We start from the raw sequence: 10614 nt of genomic DNA on the forward strand, positions 1-10614 counted from the left end.
TATGGATGCTGTGGGTTGGAAGGGTCAGGAGCCTGCAAACCAACAGAAGTGATTGTCTGAGACTCAAGTTTCAATCACTGGATGATGGAGTGGAGTGCAGATGACGAATTGAGGAGCCAGCTTTGAAAATGAGTGAAAGTTAAAAGAAACAAGCAAGGGTAACTCCAAACAGATACCATAGATTTAGAAAATGGGTAAAAAGAATGACAATAGGAGAAAATCAGAATTGCATTTATATAGTGCCCATCATAAAATACCCATGATTGAGACTATGGGAGTAAAGGGGGCGTGAAATGCGATTGTAAATGGGTCAGAAATCATTTACAAGTATTCTGAAATAATGAGGCATTTGTTAAACAAACAAATGTTAGACCAAAACTAACTGATACAATCCAGCATGAATGCAGTTAATCCTTTCAAATCAAAAACTCTTCTGTCTCCACCTGAGATGCCTCTTGACCTTAGACTAATTGGCTGTTTAGCTGGAAGCTAAATTAGAGGTTGATTGTTAATTGCTGTGTGTCTTTGAGTCTCCTTGGAGTCTGTGAGGGCATCGAGAATACTGGCTGCCCTGGAACACCAACTGTGAGGAGTGGAATATACCGTTGAATGTAGGACAGCTGAGGGAATCTAACAGCCATACCCAAATGGTGCTCAATCTACAAGAACTGAGGAGTGTTTTGAGATACTAGGTGATGATAAACTTCATCTTCAAGTCATAGATGTCTCTGCTAATGTAGGCTTTGCAGATTTTCATTCTTTCTAAATGAAAGACCAATTTGATAAAATAAGAGTTGTGATTCATATTTTAAAATTAAAGCTGAGTCTCATGCATACAAAACTTAAATGAGCATCAGCACCTCGTGAGGAAAGTCATCCTTTAAATTGGCAGAGGTGAAATCAAATTGGAACACACAGTTCTGCCCATAGATGCATCAGTTTACAGAGTAATTTGCATGGAATACACTCAGTGGCTACTTTATTAGGTACCCCTGTACATCTGCTAATTAATGCAAATACTTAATCAGCCAATCAGGTTGCAGCAACTTAATACATAAAAGCATGCAGACATGGTCAAGAGGTTCAGTTATTATTCAAGACCAAGCATCAGAATGGGGAAGAAATGTGATCTAAGTGACTCTGATTACGGAATGATTGTTGGTGCCAGATGGGGTGGTTTGAGTATCTCAGAAACTGCTGATCTCCTGGGATTTTCACACACCACAATCTATAGATTTTACAGATAATGGTGTGCAAAACAAAAAGCATCCAGTGATTGGTAGTTCCATGGGCCTTGTTAATGAGAGAGGTCAGAGGAGAATGGCCTGACTGGTTCAAGCTGACAGGAAGGTGACAGTAACTCAAACAACCGCGTTACAACAGTGATGTGCAGAAGAGCACCTCTGAATGCACAACACTGAGCCTGGAAGTGGATGGGCTACAGCAGCAGAAGACCACAGACTCACACTCAGTGGCCACTTTGTCAGGTACCTCCTATACCTAATAGAGGCCACTGAGTGTAGTTTCTGGTTTCTCATTTGTCTCGAGCAAAGTTATGAGTGAATAACAGACTGTTTTTGGGAGAAGGAGAATGTGCAGCAGTGAGTGAAAGAATTAAATTCCATTTTAATAAATGTCTGATGGTGGTTTTCTTATCACAGCTCAACAACCATCAATTGCAAGCAGCCTTTATGACACCATTATTTTAGCAATAGCACTGTCTTCTCTGGCAATGCTCCAAGAAGCTAAATGTTTCTAATTTCAATATCACTCTGTTATCCTGTCAGACAGAGGACTGCTTCACAGCTCTTTATTTATGCATTACGATGGAGTGAATAAGACAGACTCAGTTGGAACAAATGCATCGTCTTTTATATGAGAAATGGAAATGTTTAGAAAATTAAACCTTTAATCCATTGTGGGGGAAGTGAACAGTGCCTCAGTGTATTATGTGCATTCCTCAGCAATGGACGAATAAATTAAGCTGTACCACTTAGTATAAGTGAATACATTGGAAAAAGGGACGAGAAGGCTATTCAGCCCATCAAATCTGCTTTCTGATTCATCAATCTTGCAGTCTTGTGTGTTTAATTCTGTGTGTCTTGCCTTTTCCCTATATTCATTAACACACCATATCCAAGTATCTATTCTGGGACCATAGAAGATACTGTCACCAAATATGAAGCAAGTGGTGGTGAAAGCCAAGAGAACACGGAGTTTGAAGGCCGAGTGTGGGGATGTCAATGGGATACAGAGGCTGGTCTGAGAGGCACAGTAAGGCTGGTGTTTATGGAGGAGGGCAAAAACAGCACTGCAGAAGCTTGAATGTGACATAGGGTTGGATGAGAGTTTCAGCTACAGTCTTGTGAAAAAGGGAGGAGAACAGTACTAACAATGAATAAGATAGGAGGTTTAAGATTGGCAAAGTCTCTCAGCCACTCCACTCATTTCTTCCAAAGGAAACATACGGTTTAGGCCCACAAGTTCCCACAGCTATGTCCATTTCTTTCTGGATGCCTGGGATAATTCCACTCCTCCATGAGCTCTCCTTCTGGTACATGAATAGCTACATTGGTTGTTTCTTTCCTCTCTGTATAACTCAAAAGCTTCATTAGTGCCGCTGTCAATTCCTACCTTGCTCCCTCTGTCAAACACCCATCTCTGTCTCCTCCCTTTCCATTCTCCACTTCTGTTTCATCCAGTGAAAAATTCCCATAACCTCTGTCTTCTCTCTATCCCTTTGTGCTTCCCGAAAGGATTCCATCATTCTCCCAGTTTCACCTTCTGTATTGCATCTGTTCGTCAACATTAGTGTTTCCATGAAGTCTTCCTCTATGACAATCATTGTCTGTATGGTTCTCTCTGCCCCTCCTTTTCCCTGCATCTTCATTTTGTTATGTGCATTTTTCCCCATTCACCACAGATGCTGCCTGATTTGCTGAGTATTTCCAAATGTTCTATTATCTGTTAGATCCAATATGACATAAATAGGAGCTAATGGATGAAGCCGCACCATGGAAAATAATTAACTAGACTTTCAGTAACAGTTTGATATTTTATAAATCTACAACACAAAACTATACACTTACATTCAAACAATGCATTTACACACTGGCACAACTAGTTTAGCTGCTGCCTCATAGCTACAAGGGCCCAGCTTCAGAGTAGTGCTGTCTATGTGGAGTTTGATTGTTCTCCCTGTACTTATGTGGGTCCCCCCCCCACCCCACCCCACCCCACAGCTCAAAGAAATGCAGATTGTTAGGTAAGTTGCCTCTACTGCGTAGTCCAGAATTCAAAACTGAAGATCAAGGCACAAAGGTCGATTGGAAATTAAAACCCAATCATCGAAGCTGGAGATTGGATGCCCAAAGGCCTGTCGTGACCTGGGGTTGGAGGAGTGTCAGTGTAGATGGGTGGGTGAGAGAGACAGAGGAAAGGGGCTTGCTCTGCTGTTATTGTATTGTAGCTTGTTGAGTTCTGTGTCGTTCAGCCTAGCATCGTGGGCATACTATGTTGACACCGAAATGTGTGCCGACACTCACGGGCTGCCCTCAGCACATCTTTTAATGTGTTGGTTGTTAACACAAACGAGACATTTCACAGTATGTTTCGATATACCTGTGATAAGCAAGTAAATCTGAATCAGAATCTAGGTTAGTGATAGTATCTGAGGGAGAGTATTAGGAATATGAGGAGAACACGTTGCAAGGGAAGTTAGTGGGGAATGGGATTACTCAAATGGACAAAGACCCAAATGGTTGAAATTGACATCCTTAGAAAATTAATATCAAAGGGAAGTTAGAATTATACATTCAATAACAAGCTTGTTCATTGGATTGGGAAGTGGGTGACAGGAAAAAGATTATATACTGGGAAGACAGTGCAGCATGAAGTTGCGGGGTGAGTCTGGTTGGAGTATGTTGTTCACAAAGTGATTACACACCAAGGATTTATTGGCAGCTGGTGTGCTGATTGCTAATTTCTAAATGCCTGGGACAGAGATCACATTGTGTGGAAGATAAATGGATTAAGGTGGGTCTGGTCCCGAAGAGCTCGGAGAGAAACGCAGCTTGAGACATGCAAACTGTGAAATGACATTCAGAGAGCAACAAGTGTGATTCAGGGTGGGAGGTATTCAATTATCAGGAGACAATCACAGCACTGAATTTATTAACATTGGAGAATAGAAGAACAGATAGTGAACAGCAGGGAGGATGTGCCGGGGAGCAGTTTTCTGGAATTGTGTCTGGTCCAGAGAGACAATTGAACACAGAAAAATAAAATAAAATCTCCTATGGAATAAAGATTTGATAGACTCCTACCTGTAATTAAGTTTGCTATGAATTACAAAATTCTTGTCAGCACATTTATATGAAAGTAAAATATAATTAAAGACTCATCTCTGTGTATTTGTGATGAACAGATTGTCTGGAAGGGAGGTTAAAGACTAAAACAATAAAAACAAATCCCCTATCAGTGTGACTGATTAGAATCCTCCACCATCCATCAATCATACCCCAGGGTTAAGCATCCCTAATCATTTCACCGTTCCTCACTTATTAACCATTTTAAAGGGGAACACAATCAGATGAAGGCACGAGATTCATTTATTTCACATTTGGTCACCTCGTCTAATCATTTCATCTATCTTTTCTCAGGATCTTTTCGATGTTAGAGGTGCCATGCAAATACAAAGGAAGGCTGAACTACGAGATAGTATGTCATATTCTGATTTGTAATAATTAGCACCGGGACCAGGGGTTGGGGTAGGATGAGAAATTTAACGTACTGGAAGGAGAGCAGAAGCTGATTCAATAGCAACTTTGGAAGCAGAAATGAATGAGAGCCGAAGCGGGAAACCATTTGCAGAGTGGACGTGCAGGATGGATTGGATTGGGTGGCTCTTGTAAAGCCAGTGCATCCACCATAGGCTGACTGTCCCCCTGTGGTTTATAGCTATCAATGCACTGTACTATGGAAGCAGGTTCACGGGTTTGGTGAGTGAGACAGCAAAAAAAATACAAATACGCATATTAATCATTCATTTACAAACAGTATAAGATTTAACCAAACATTTAAGCTTCCCCAAGTTACACAAACTGCAGAACAACAAACAGAAAGTTAAAAGTGCAGCTGGAGCACAGCTTCCCAATAGTTCAGTGAGGCACGCCCTGGGAACAAAGGATGAGAGTGCAAACCTCTTGCACGTGTTACTCTTATACCACCCCCCCCCCCCCAGATGCTTGAAACTAGACACTAGGTGCCATGGCACACAAGCCAACCAATGAGAAAGGGCGGCTGCAGCTTTTAAGCTAACCAATCAATGATCGACACAGCGGAAACGGCTTTCAACTGGCACATAAGCCACACCCCCACGCTACATGAATTCAGAATTGCAGTCTCACCACATTAAGAAGAGCCAAATTCTTTTTTTCCTACTTTGTAAATTGTGGTACAAAAAGGAATTCCAGATTTCCGTTAATCTGTAGATATCTGTCCTGTTCCTAATAGACTGTGTTGGTCCAAGTTGGGGGTGACCATCAGCAGTGAAAATCCACCAAGAGATTAGGAATCAGGAAGGTCATATAGAGGGGCAGAGACTTTGCGCTGAATTGTGTACACTGTGGCTGATGCTATGGAGAGAACTGCCAGTGACCAACCCCTCTTTTCCCTCGACTCAAATAGATGCCATGAGACTGAACAACAAATGACAGTGCACCCATCAACCCATTTCACCGCTGGATGCCAGTTTGACCTATTGGGATTGAACAAAGGAATGCATGCTCTCAGCCTCACAGTGGAGTCAGATGCATCTCTTTTTGCAGTTCAACTAATTTTTTAAAAATTGATTTACACCATTTTAATAGGTTTTAAATGCCTTTGAATAAAGAGACATGTAAATGATGCCATGTGCCTGTGTTGCTGCTATAAGTCGGTTCTTCAGTACACCTGAGCATTTAGAACTATTGAACTACAACACTGAACTATTCCACAGCCTATAGACGCACGTTCAAGAACTCTACTATTTTATTTACTACATGCTTATTATTATTATTTGTTTTTTTGTAATGCACAGTTCATCTTCTTATGCACATTGATTTTTTATCTGTCTTTGTATCATTTTTCATTGATTCCATTGCGCTTCTTGATGCGGTACCTTGCAAAGTATTCAGCCCCAACTTTTTCTTCACATAAATCAGTATTACATCCAGGGATTTTGATCAATTTAACTGAGAATTTTATTTGTGAATCACATGCTCCATTTTTCACAAAAAAAACCAGAGAAAACTGTAAAGCATGAAAAACTAAAAATTGAAAAACTGAAATGTCAGCACCTCCAAAGTATTCCATTTCCCTTTGCTCAGTACTTAGTTGAACCACCTCTCGCAGCTATTATAGCCAGTAGTTTTTTTTTGTGCAAGGCTAAGAGAGGCTTTTCCAATGTGATGGAGCAAGGTTTATCCATTTGGCCTTGCAAAATTACTCAAGCTGTACTAGTATATTTGGTGGACAGCAATCTTCAGGTCTTGCCAGAGACGTTGAATCAGATTAAGGTCAGGACTCTGGACCACTCAAAGACATCAATTTTGTTCACTTGAAGCTACTCCATGGTTGCTGGCCTGCTGAAAAACAAACTTCCTCCCCAGTTTAAGCTTTCTGGCAGAGGCTAACAGGTCTTTATCCAAGATCCCTCTGTGTTTAGCAGCACTCGTCTTCCCATCAACCCTGACCAGATTTCCAGTCCCTGCTGCTGAAAAGCATCTCCACTGCACGATACTACTTCCACCATATTTTACAGTAGGGTTGGTGTTACCTGGCTGATGAGCAGTATTCGATTTAAGCCACATATACGATTTCATGTTGAGTCTCGTCTGACCACAAGGTCTTATTCCACTATTTACAGTATCTTCTAAGTGATACTTTGCATGGTCTTTATGGGCAAGAATATGTTTTTTTTTAAAGTCAGGATTTCTTCCTTGCCACTCTTCCATAAAGACCATTTTTGTGCAAGACCTCGGAAACTGTGGAGCCATGAACTTCATCTCCATTTGCAGTCACTGACTTCTGAAGGTCAGTCAGAGTGACTGTTGGCATCACAGTAGCCTCTCTTACAAGTGCCATTCTTCTCCAGTGATCAAGTTTAGAGCTTGACCTTGCCAATGTGGTTGAGCTTTCATATTTTTTCCACTTTTTCATGATGTACTGAGCTCCAAGGTATGATGAGTGCCTTTGAGATGGTCTTGTACCCTTCCCCAGCTTTTCTATTATCATTTCACAGACTTGTCTTGAATGCTCTTTTGTCTTCATTTTGGCTTGGTCTGTTGAAATTCTACCATACTGTTGGACCTTACTGAGAGAGTGGGCATTTATTCTTATGAATTCATTGAAACTAGGTGATCCTCCAATTTTCCACATCTACAAATTTGGTGAATTGGGAAGGTAGTCCTGTATTTTCCACCTGAGGAAAGTTAGCGTGGTAATTACAAAGGATGAATATTTTTTCAGCCTCGCAATTTTGGTTTTTATTTTTTTAATAAATTGTTGACAATATCTGGAATTTTCTTTTGATTTGACATGATGCACAATGTTTTGTAGATTAGCTCAAAAGATCCTACTTCAATATATTTTAAATTTAGAAAATGAGACTAAAATGTGAAAATAGTTGTAGGGCTGAATACTTTTTAAGACAATTTATATACTGTGAATGCCTGCAAGAAAATGAATTTCCGGGTAGTATATGGTGACATACCTTTGATCTTTGAACTTTAAACTTCTAACCAAAGCAAGCAGCAGGCCAAGACCATCACCACTGAGCCCACGTGAGGACCTGGACACAACGTGATTCATTCTAGTGTGGAACTCAAGTACAAGATACTTGACTTGTTTGTCTGCAAGATTAAACAGACTCCCTGCTGTGTAGCACAAAACACAAAGTGCATGTAAATGGTAATGCCCCCCTTCAACATCCCCCATCCCCATTTCTCTTTCTCACCTTACCTCCCTCTGGTGGTCCTCCTCTTTCCCTTTCTTCCATGGCCTTCTGTCCTCTCCGATCAGATTCCCCCTTCTCCAGCCCTTCATCTCTTTCACCAATCAACTTCCCAGCTCTTTACTTCACCCCTCCCAATATTCCACCTATCACCTGCCACCTTGTACTTCTTCCTCCCCCCCTCACCTTCTTACTTTGACTTCTCATCTTTCTTCCCCCAGTCTTGATGAAGGATCTCAGCCCAAAAATATTGACTGCTTACTTTTCTCCTTAGATGCTGCCTGCCCTGCTGAGTTCCTCCAGCATTTTGCGTGTGTTCCCTGGTGTATAGGTGTGGTAAACTATGTGTATACCTGTCTGGACATGCCCCTCTGCTGATTGCTCCTGTGGATCCTCCCACAGGCCCCTGTATAAAGGCGATTGGAGGCACTGCTCCTCCCTCAGTCTCCAAGATGTCGTGGTCACGTTTGCAGCTAATAAAAGCCTATCTTTTGCCTCCCGTCTCCAAGAGTTATTGATGGTGCATCAATAGGACAGGCTCAATAGTGAACATGGTATTTACTTGCAAAGCACAAATGTCTATCAGTTCAACTAAAAAACATAGCAGGAAGCTGGAACTAGAGTGGAATGTGTTTAGTAGATCAGACACAAAATGAAGCTAGGTAGACAAGGCATTGTTGTAGAATCTGTTTATTTATTTATTTATTGAAAGTAGCCCTTGTGAAATAAAATATATTGAAATTACTTACACGCCTCCATGTAACTTTTATAAAACCATGTAATTATTATTCGGTAGTATTCATGCTTCAGTAAATCCTCAAGCAATTCTTGCTCACTCCTCTCTGCCCAGCTCCCAGCACAAAGTGTCTGACAAGGAAAAAACAAGCCCTTTGAGTCAATCACTGGACAATATTGCATTTATCACTGGTTAAATTAGGCACTAGTTGTTATGCTCAATTTCCAGTTCCCATGAGCCACCTACCAATCTGTGTGAGTGCAGGGGTGGATCACTCAACAATGTTGTTTCACCTCTAGGATCAATGAATGCTTGTATCAGCTTTCAAATAACTCTGCCTGCGCCCTTTTCATTGAAACGCGTTTTTCTTCAACAGCTATTTGCTGCTAGTGAATCAAAAGGAAATTTGATGGAGTTCATGTCATGGCATATATTTTAAAATATATCCTTTTATAAACACACAAACTCAAAGGTATACAGAAAGATATTGAGTCAAGTCAGAAAATGCCGAATTTAATCCTTGGTCAATGCTGCCCACCATCACCTAAACTGGTGCAGAAGAACAACAAATCAGCCCAGGTGTATTTTCTCTCCCTCTCTCTCTCTCTCTCCACTTCCCCCTCAACAGCCTAAAGAACATAAGAAGACACACAAACAGGGTTGTATGATAGCGTAGCTGTTAGGGCTAAGTTTTACAGCACTGGCTGTAAGATCGGGGTTCAATTCCCAATGCTGTTTGTAAGGAGTCTGTATGTTCTCCTCGTTACCACATTTCCTCTGGGTGCTCTGGTTTCCTCCTACATTCCCAAAAGATGTACGGGTTAGGTTAGTGAGCTGTAGGCAGACTATGTTGGCGCCGGAAACGTGGTGCTATCTGTGGGTGGCCTAGCACAATCCTGGATGATTTGATTGGATGCAAGATGACAGTTCACTGTATGTTTTGATTACATTTGACAAATAATCTTTAAGGAGAAAGCCATTCAGCTGCTGTCCACTGAATACTGCAGCACAAAAACAGACCCTTCAGCCCATCTAATCAGTGCCAAACAATTATTCTGCCTAGTCCCATTGACCTGCCCCCAAACCATGGCCCTCCATACCCTTTTCATCCATGTACCTATCCAAACTTCTCTTAAATGTTGAAATTGAGCCCTCATCCACCACTTTTTCTTGCAGCTTGTTCCAAAAGACCTCCCAACCTCTCAGTGGAGAGATTCCCCTTCATGTTCCCTTTAAACGTTTCACCTTTTACCCTTAATTTATGACCACTAGTTCTAGTCTCATCCAACCAGTTGTTGTTCAGACTAATCATCAGAATAAGGAAGAAACGGGATCTAAGTGACTTTGACTGTGGAATGGTTGCTTGTGCCAGATGGGGTGGTTTGAAGATTTCAAAAATTGCTGATCACCTGGGATTTTCATGCACAACAGTCTCTAGAGCAGGGGTGGGCAAACTTTTTGACTTGAGGGCCACAAAGGGTTCTAAAATTTGACAGGGGGGCCGGACCAGGAGCAGATGGACGGAGTGTTTTGGTAATACACCTCATAAGAGAAAATAAAATATCATGGGATATGTAGAAAACATGTGCTTTAATTTCAATTGAAAATGAACAAATGCATTACAACAAAATACCTGTCTTTGAAGTCCCGTGGTATTTAGCTATTTATTGAAATGTCTTTTAAAACACTGAAAATTAAATGAATAAAATACAGCTTTTTTTAATAGTAACAGTTATTATTTTAAAGCACTGAAAATTCTGTTATCCTTCAAGATATTATCATCATCACTCTCCTCCTGACTGTCTTTATTTCAAAAACGGTAGGAGATGCAGGTCTACTTGTCCTGCTCCTTCTTATTCAATTGTCCCCTGTGCCAAAACTCAAC

This window comes from Hypanus sabinus, chromosome X2 (assembly GCF_030144855.1).
Source record: "Hypanus sabinus isolate sHypSab1 chromosome X2, sHypSab1.hap1, whole genome shotgun sequence".
NCBI classification, from domain to species: domain Eukaryota; kingdom Metazoa; phylum Chordata; class Chondrichthyes; order Myliobatiformes; family Dasyatidae; genus Hypanus; species Hypanus sabinus.